Source organism: Lampetra fluviatilis, chromosome 43 (assembly GCF_964198595.1).
Source record: "Lampetra fluviatilis chromosome 43, kcLamFluv1.1, whole genome shotgun sequence".
NCBI lineage: Eukaryota > Metazoa > Chordata > Hyperoartia > Petromyzontiformes > Petromyzontidae > Lampetra > Lampetra fluviatilis.
The window spans coordinates 9,208,636-9,219,065 of record NC_136317.1 but is presented as its reverse complement, the minus strand read 5'-3'; positions in this window follow the sequence as shown (position 1 = coordinate 9,219,065).

The window sequence follows — 10,430 nt, the reverse complement described above, 5'->3', positions numbered from 1 at the left end:
CGATGTGCGTCTGTGTGAGTAACAATGTGAAAGCTGGTGGGTTTGCATGGGTTAGGCTGGTGTCTTTGTGTGGGTGAGGCTGGTGATTTCGAGAGCGTGAAATTTGGAATTGTATTGCTATGTGTCAGTAAAGGTACGTTGAATGTTTGTGATTATAAATGTAAGGTCGCACTTTTTTAAAATGTGTTTTTGAGGCGTCCTCCCGCTGGGATCCATCTCTGCCAGGGTCCAAGTACAGACCGACTCACGCGATTCAATATATGTCATAAGTTCAGGCTTGTCGTAACTCCGATTCCATGAGGGGATGAATACGATAAACCTCGTAATTTTGGGAGAGCACTTAGGGGCTCTCAGGACCACTCACTCGAAGGTCGATTGTCAAATTGAAAAAAATAACCGATAACATAACAATGAATTACAACATTCATATTAAAAGCATTCATAATATCAATAACATGTATAATAAATATATTTACGTCCGTCACAGTTCAGCTGAATCAAACAGGTTGCATGGGGTTGTCTCAAGGCCGTAATTATAATATTCGAATATGCTCAAAATGTCCCCCCCAATATATTGCTATAAAATAGATTAATGTTTACATGATTGTGGTTATGGTTGTACTTTATTCATCCATAATCTCTGCCATTACATACAATGAAACAAGAAAATTTTTAAAAGAAAAAACAGAGCAATGTAATACAATACACTTTTAGACATTATTGTAAAAAACAAAGAAAAAGTCCATGCTATGTGTTAGTGAAGTTTTTTATATTTTAGGCAGGAAATGGCAGGAAATTAGTTTTCATATTTAGATTTTTTTTCTGGGGAGGGACCCCCAGACCCCCTGGAAGATTTGGTCCCCCCCAATGTTGACTTCATGGCTACGGCCTTGGGTTGTCTACACAGCAGCTGATTGGTTGGTGCAGCATTTAAAAATCTGAAGCACGCCTCAACGTTTTGATGCTGTAGTTTCATTTCTTAATCGAAATGGCCTGTCTACACTATCACACAACAACTGCAAATCATTTAATTAAGTGTATTATTTTTACTCAGTTCCATTGGTAGCCAAAAATCCTGGTGGAAATTCGTTATTCCTATGACGAGGCCCTATACCGCCAAGGGATGACCGCTGGTGACGCTCCACTAAATGGTACAAGTTTTATCGACTCCGAATGGATGATGATTCAACAACTCGTAGCAGTGACGCGAGGTTCGCGGTTCAAACACAGCGGCTGCCCTAATAATTGCTGCAGGAGTGACAACATAGCAAAACACGCGCCGTCCGCTTTACTCACAGTGGACGTTAATAACCCTGTGACAGCATTTGCAAGAGTAGGTCAATGTGTGCCCGGGCATCGTGGTCACATTTTTGGGTGAAATTGCAACGCACATCAATCACACGTACAAGCCCCCCCCCCACCCCCCTCAATGATGCACAGGGGTCACTCTTGCAAATTAGACTCATCCTAGTCGCTTGAGCTCTCATCACGTGATCGATGAGCCGTGGTTTGAACTCGCGACCTTCCACTTATGAGCGGAGGGCTCTGGTCACGGTGCCACGACACGTGCCTTCGTGTCATTGATCATCGCGTGCAGCTCCTTGCCTCGTCCCGCTGGTCGGAGGAATACCTCCCCCATGCCGTGCCAGTCACGACGGTTGTTTAAACTTCACACTTCACCACGCGTGCCACTGTTGGTAGCTCATTGGACGGGGGGGACCAAGTCTCGGGGGGCTGGGGGCCAGGCATAGGCGGAGTTTGACTTTATATTTGGGGGGGGGGCAGAGGTTCGCTTTGTCTCTCATATTAGGAATTGCGGGTGCATTTAATTAGTAGTAGTAGCTTGATTGCAAACTACTAAACACAAATTAATGAAGGTGTCCAGTTGGGGGGCCTTGCTCACCGGTACCCCCCCCCCCCAAACTCCGCCCATGGGCCCAGGTCCTCCATACATCTCACTTCTGCTCATTCTCTCTTCTCCCCTCTCTTCTCTCCTCACTCCCATCATCATCACGATCGCCCTCTCATCCCCCCAAAGTCTTGGCCTGGTCATTTCTCCACCCCCGCCCCCCCCCCCGCCACCATCCTTCCTGTAACGGCGCTCCTCTTCCTTTCTCCCTGCTGCTCACCTTGAGCCGTGCCCTCCTCTCCGACCGTCTGTGGGACCTCCGTCCCGGCGTCGCGTCCCTTTGCCATTCCCATCGCTTGCCCTGTGAATTGCACAGTCAGTTCTCCTATCGCGCATAGTTTTCATGAAACGAATTGGATATAACGCGTTGAATGTATTCGGGAAGACATTTATTTTATAACGCGGATGCGAATTGGACGTAACGTGATTAAAAGTGAAGAGAACCACGTGGCGCGAGTATGAATAAGCGGTCGTACGGCTGCCTCGGCATAACGTCACACAGGGCAGTGGGATGCTGCTGGATGCTTCTAAATGCTACCCACATGACTCGCTCTTTGTTGAGCTTGAGTACGCATCTCACGCGTCATCGCGGACTGTGCTTTGCCCCCGATATTATGTAGTATTCATTATCACGCGATGTTTTTGCAGGAATGCGACTGCCACCGCGTTATAGGAGAAGGGGCTGTATCCTTGACCCCGCCCCCCTTCCCGCGGTGAGCTCCGGGTCAAACGTGCCCGAGTCTACGAGCACGCTTGAGTCATCGTGAGCCGTTGCGTTGTTGAGGAGCGGTGCGTGTTTGACCCACTCAGAGCCCCGTGTCGTGCTTGTCCGTGGATGTATGCTCAGTAAAGTACAATTTTAACTTCAGAGTGTCCCATTACTATTTTACAGCGCACCGTTGGCTCATTACCCCAGCCAATGGTGTAAACATTCCACATTCCTATGGCGAAGCTCGGTTCTGGCTGTCATCACCAGTGAAACGTCACAGTACTCGAATTGTAGATGGTGTGCGTTTACTCTCCAACACACTGGTGTGCTCAAGTAGCAACTAATTGGCACGTTTTGTTTATGTGACACACCTTACAAATTGGCCGTGTCGGGTGGTGGTGGGTTTCACGACACATTTATATATTTTGCGATCTAACCCAAAAACCTTTATTATGAATAATGTTGGTCGCGAAGGCCTCCAACGTGTTCAACTGTTAAATAGTGAAACACACGCACAGGGTGGTGCACTGCTGTCAGGTTGCGAACATTTTAGCGAGCCTGGAGGGAGGATTGTAATGATGATTGTGGTGATGAATATTGTGATAACTGTGATGATCGTGATGGTGATAATGATGATGATCGTGATGATGTTGATTATTGTGATATCATTCACTGATGGTGTTCATTCCTAACCGTGTTGATGATTGCGTTGGTTTATGATGTCAATTGTTGATGATGTCGATTGCTTTACATGATCATGCATGACGGTGATGATGTTCAATGATGATGATCATGCTCTCGATAACAACTGATCACCGTAATTATGTTGTTTCATTATGATAATGTAGTTGTTTTCTGTAACATGCTCATAAGTAACTCACATATGTAACATGTACACAAGAAACATTAAGCACACACGTGTAACGCACATAATACATACACACAACATCCGTAACACAGAAAGACAAAGATTCCCCCGATAGCCTTAACAGACTGTTGGCGCAAGTGCTGTTAGCGATCACCTATGAAAGCCGGAATGGTACACGGGGTAGTGGGTGGCCAACATCAAGCCCGAGGGCCTTTGTCTCCCCAGTGGCGATGTTTACACACCACACCAGGTACTCTGTAGAGGCTTGATCGACATAGGAGAAGCCCAGGACCGGTTCAGATAATCGTTGCTGGTGGTGGCCGTGAGCGGGAATCGAACTCCCAGCACACGAACCGCTGTGCCACAGCATCCCACAAAACACATATGTAACACACACAACACACACGTGTAACACACACAACACACATATAACACACACGTGTAACACACGCAACACACGTGTAACACACACGTCTAACATACATAACACATACACAACATACATGTAACATACGCAACACACACGCAACACACATGCGCGTGTACCTTTAGCACACAGCGCACGATGACATTTCGCACCATCACGTAAGAGTTTATATTGTTTAATGAATGCATATTTAAAATTAAATATATGGTGTGATTACGTATATATGTGAGATGCATATCAAAGGTATATCAACATTGTCTATTTTGAGCAGCACCGCCGCTGTCGTTCGCCGCATTAAACGGGACCGACGCTGTGTGAACCCGGTGACCGGTGAATCCGTACGAGTGTCAAATTCCTTGCTGCAGTGTAGCGACACTGCCAGCTGCCATCATCTGCCATCAGCTGCCAGTCCGTGCATGAGGATTCCATTCGTTCGTTCGTCACGAGTAGTTAGCGAGGGCGCGTTCACGCCCAAATGCGTGACCTCTTGCGACGGTGTTCGCATTAAAACTGCTCTTTGGCTGCCCCCCACACATCGGCGTCTCGAGTGATTTTGTTTGACCCGCGGATCAAGGTGGGGGGAGGGGCGGGGGACCACAGTGGGGGGGGTGGTTCGCAGTCCTCACTTCGAAAGTCGACCGACAACTGAAGTGAGTGCAATTTGACTGCAGTAGTTTTGCGCATCAAAGACGGCGGCGACGTGGGTCCAGAAAGTGACACCGCTGTCGCCTCCATCGAGCTACCCAGCACTCGATCGTTCGGAGAACCGGCTTGTGGAGGTACAAGAGGATAGTCCCTGTCGAGCACTGCGGGGTTGACTCAGCCCTTCGATAAAGTGAGCACCCACGTTGTGGCGAGATGTTAACTGCATCTTCTGGTATATAGGAGGTGGTGGGTTCGATTCCGACCCTAACACCTGTATATTTGGAGTTTGCTTGTTTGTTCTCCCCGTGGCCGTGTGGATGTTTCTCCGGCTTTTCCCTCCACATTTAGAAACATGCGTTTCGAGTATTTGACTGCAATAAAAACGTTTTATTAATAAAATGTCCACATGATAAGCCACTTCGTTGAGCTATCATTTGTGGCCAGGTCGCTTCTGAAAAAAAGCTACATAGCTCAGTGGGCCTTAGCTGGTAAAATAAAAAGTTTAGTATTAGTGAATCTCTTCATACGTCGATTTACAAAACTGATCAGAACACAATGTGTTAAGTACAGTAATTCTAATCAGACCCTATGGTGTTAAACAAATTCAGTCTCCAACTCTTATCATTCACTCTGTCTCTGTGTCCTCTCAATTTATATGGTGTGAAGGTTTATTGGCCGAAACGTCGCATATTATATATTAATTTTATTTTAAGGCCACACGCGCAGTGTGTTATCCATAATAGAGGGGGGGGGGGGTGGGGTTTGGGGTTAGATCGCGTAAATATAAGTGTGCCGTTAGATCCGCCACCACCCCACACAGCCAATGAGACCAACACAGGAGGATGTCTTCACAGTTCTGGCTGTCGCCTGATGATACGAGTCGTATTGCCAGCGAAACGTCGTACTCGAATTGTAAATGTCTGTGGGTTTACTCTCCAACACACCGGTGTGCTGAAGTAGATTCGTTTACGTGACAAACCTTACTTATTGGCTGAGTCGGGTGATGGCGGGCTTAACGGCACATTTATATATTTATACGCGATCTCACCCAAAAAAAACATCTATTATGGAGAATATTGGTCGCGACAACCTACTACAACGTGTTATACACAGTGTGTTATTGACGAACGTGTTGAAGTTTCAATTTGTAACTGTGCTTATGCACCACTGACAACGCAGTAGCATCACCAAACGACGTTTGCTATGGATGGACTCGCCCCTGGCATAGGAATGTGGCTGCCTGTAATCCAGCACCGGAGGCAGCAGCGAGAGTTGGTGGATCACCGCACGAACGCTGTGAAACTCCCTTCGCTGTGAACGTCGAGGAGCCGTGCCCCTGGCTCGGTACAGCAAACCGCGGGACTCTACCTGTTATGCACGTATGGGATAGCGCGTTTCTCCCTCGCACACTTGAATTTTCTCTGGGTGCACCAGTCCCCTTCCACTCATTTATTGGCCGATGACACTAAAGTACATAGAGGACTGCAGAGCTTGGGGTGGGGGACTTTTGTGCCGGCTTACCACGTGACTGCTGCTGCGTTCCCGCTACTCGTCTGTGGTTCCGCCTTCTGAGTCGTCCTCTCTCAGCTCTCTCTATATTCGAAAGCGAGCGACCTCTGTGCGGTCACAAGTCGACGCTATTAACATCGCACGGAGGAATTCAGCCAAATGTTTATCGTTAGGATTGATGGGAATGCATGTTGGGCACTGCTCATGGGATAGACGCCCCGTATAGCACGTGAAGCAACGTTCAGAACATCGCGGGGCACGCTGCATTGCTCAACCTCACGAGTTATCAAAGTCGTGACCGGTAGGTGGGACACACAAAGTGCTTTCCATAAATTAACCACAACAACCTCGCTGATCTCGTCAAGGAGCATAAAGGGATCACCCAAGCTCCAGCCATCCAGTGGACAGATCAGCTTCACTGTAGGTCCTGGTGTCAAGAACATGGGCCCGCATCCGCTGTTCCATCACTATGTAGTCCAGCAGATGTTCTTGCTTGGACCCGACATGCATCCATGATGTTTTGTGGATGTGCCAATGCCGGAACAGCGTGTTGGTAATTAGAAGCCTATGGGCTGCACAACAATCTAGCAGCCTCCTGCTGTTGTTATTGAGCTGATCTGGCCCATTCCTTCCAATCACTCCAGACCAGGTGCCAGCATCATGACCAACTCGCGCATTGAAGTCACCCAACAAGATGACTCTATCCCTTTAGCTAGCACCTGTGACAGGAGGTCATAGAAGGCATCTGACTCATCGACTTTTCCTGCATCCCTCCACGGATGTTCGTCTTCGGTGGGCGGCATAAGTAAGCACGACCACCACTCCTCGCCTCTGGTTGATGGGAAGGCGACCTCAAAGTAGCCTGGGGCTTACAGCTTCCCACACCTCTCCGCCACGCTCCCATGCCCCCTTCTTTTGTTCAGAAGAAGAGCCACTCCCTGTTGTTTGGTAGTCTCCTGCCCCGAATAGAGGACTGTCCACCCCTCATGGTGGCAGGAGCCAGAGCCGGTCCACCGGACCTCCTGTATACCACAGCGATCCAGGCACTACCGGTCCAGCTCCCGACAGAGGAGTGGCAGCATCTCCTCCGCAGTGAGCGTTTGAACATTCTACGTGGCCACCAACAGTGGTTTTTTGTGGTTTTTGGAGGAGCCCCAAGGGTAAGGATTCAGTCTCCTGGCTCCGCCAAATGGGGTTTGGCCAGGAGACGTCATAGACACCTGTCCCCCGGGGGCCTACGGCACAAGCTTAGTTATATTTTTTAAATCGTGGATTGGTGGTAATAAATTGAAGGTGAAGGGGTTACTAGCCCCTCGCACCCGTCTAAAGCCCCCATTTGGCCGATGTGGTGGTTACAAACGCCATAAGGGGAATGGCCAATCTAAGTTGGCCCACCCCCCATGGCACTGCCCACCACAGCGTTGCCATCCGGCACCTAAGAGGAGGTAGGGGGTTGTTTTTTCACCACACTGCAGGTCACAACAACAACCGCCATTCGCCACTAAGTGGCGGTGACGTCACCACGACGCTTGTGCCAGGCCAAGTGCACCTTGAGGCCACGTGAAGTGTCGAACGCCCGCTGGCAGGAGTCACGGGGCAGACCCAGCAGCAGATGCCACGGGTCGACTGACCGAAATGACCGAGATGACTGGCTGATGCACCACCTGTGGCCCCTACTGTACCAACTTGCTGTGCTTTAGCCACCCGACGCTCAGCTCGTTGTTGTGAGCGTCGCTCCTCCGCCCTCCGTTGATGTTGGAGGGCGACTGCCTCCAACTGCCCAGTAGCGTCCTTCACGAGCCTCCTCCACAGAGGCCGATCGTGACACCGTTGGTACCAGTCATCGGCAAGTCCACTCAGCTCCACGTCCTCTTGTACCACATCACTCCATCTCTTCTTTAGCCCGTGCCGCGCCCGTTTAGCCCCCTCGATCCGGCCGAACAAAAGCTGTTTAGGCATGAGGTGGCTGGGCATGCGGGCTACATGACCCAGCCAACGCAGCCTTGCCTGCCGGAGGAGCTCACTGATGGGACTTTGCCCAGACCTTTCAAGGATTTGTGAGCTCCTCACACAATCCAGCCTGGTTAAACCCAAGATGGATCGTAGGCAGGCCAGCCTAAATGTTTCCAACCGGCGAAGATGCTCCATTAGGGGGGTCCACGTTTCGCAAGTGTAGAGAAGGGAGGGAATGACATTGGCCGAGAAGACCTGAAGCTTCGTGCGGAACGACAGACCAGGTAGCTTCCACACATCATTATGCAACCGATGAAAAGATATTGCCGCTCGACTGATTCGGAGTGAGACCTCTGCTGATCAACTGGAGCCGGTCATAAGCACACTGCCCAGGTATGGGAAACTCTCCACTCTCTCCACAACTGCCCCATTACCGATTGGGAGTTGTGGGGGTGGAGTGTCCAATGGTACAAAATACCCAGGCAGGTGCTTAGTTTTGGTGGGGCTGATGGTAAGGCCCCACCTCTTAGTGGCATGCTCCAGTCTCAGCAGCAGCGTCTCCAACTCCTCTTCTGAATGAGCAGCTATTACCAAATCATCGGCATACATAACGTGGTTGACCAATAGGGAGCCATCCCTTGATCGCACCCGGGCGTCGATCAGCCTCCCATTATATCTGTACCAGATGGAAATTCCTCCAGTACAGCTATTGAAGGCTTCACGAACTACGCAGTCGAAATAGATGTTAAATAATGTAGGAGCCAGAGGACATCCCTGTCGCACCCCAAGGTGTACAGGGAAAGGCTCCGACTCCCGGCTACGTAGTTTTACCCGGGCCCGCTCACCATCATGAAGGTCCTTAATGATCGTGAGCAGAGGGGCAGGGACTCCGAAAGCACGAGGAACAACCCAGAGCCCAGGCCTACTGATGGTATCATAGGCATTGACCAGGTCAATAAAGCAGAGATGTAGGTCTTGTTGGAATTCCCTACACCTCTGCTGTAGCAGACGGACAGAAAATATGGCATCTGTGCAGGACCGCCCTTTCCTGAAACCGCATTGGGGTTCCGCAAGCCTCTCCTCAGCGTGCCTAGCAAGGCGATGTTGAATACTCCTTGCCAGGACCTTTCCCGGCACACTGAGGAGTGAGATGCCCCTGTAGTTGTTACAGCTTGTGCGGTCCCCCTTCTTAAAGAGGGGGACCACCAGGGCATCCTTCCAATCCTGCGGAACCCGTCCAGTGGTCCAGACTGTTGTTATGATGTCATATAGGGCAGTCTGTGCATAAACGCCACCCTCCCTCAGCATTTCGCTTCTCTGCTCGGTGCCTTTCCTGGTCTCAGACTCCGGATCGCCTTCAGTACTTCCTCAACAGATGGCACCTCAGCCAGCCACTCTCAGGGGGTTACCTCTTCCAATATTTGAGGCACCGCAGCCTCAGCAGGGTTATCCCCACTTTGTGCCATGATGTTTTCCTGGCTGAGAGATTTTCCCTCCCCCAGGACCTCACAGAAATGCTCAGCAAATCTGCAAACCTGTTCCTGGGTGTCGGAGATTGGATCACCGTTTTTTCCCCTAATGATGGTAATAGGTGTGGCGCTGCAGGTTACTTTTTTGATGGAGTTAAATAGTGATTTGTGATCGTGGGCCACTGAGGCAGACTCCATCTCCTCAGCAACCCGCGACCACCACCCATCCTTGCAGCGCCTTACGGCTCTCCGAACCTCCGAGCGAAGGCTGCGGTAAACCTCCTCATTCTCTGACGTGGGATGCTGTAGCCGATGAGAGTGGGCCTGTCGCTTTTTCTCAATTAACCTGAACACATCCTCTATCAGCCAGGGTTTCTGGGGAGGTCTGGACCGCGTACCCAAAGCAGCCATTGCAACTGCATGAGTCACAGTCCTAAAACCTCGCCCATTTACCCTCGACATCAGGAGGAGTGGGGGACGATGCCAACCCCAGCTGCAAGCGATGATGAAATTCTCGCTTGCAACTTTCATCAGCTGAGACCAGGCCACTTTTGGCTGGAATGGGGTCCTGGGTGTACACCCACCACCGGAGTGGAAGAATGGCAGGCGCATCTTACAGATGACTAGTCGATGGTCAGAGGGCAGATCAGCTCCACGGTACGTCCTGGTGTCAAGGACATGGGCTCGCATCCGCTGGTCCGTCACTATGCAGTCCAGCAGATGTTCTTGCTTGGACCCGGCATACATCCATGATGTTGTGTGGATGCGCCGATGCCGGAAGAGCGTGTTGGTAATTACAAGCCCATGGGCTGCACAAAAATCTAGCAGCCTCCTACCGTTGTTATTGAGCTGATCTGGCCCATGCCTTCCAATCACTCCAGACCAGGTGCCAGCATCATGACCAACTCGGGCATTGAAGTCACCCAACAAGATGACTCTGT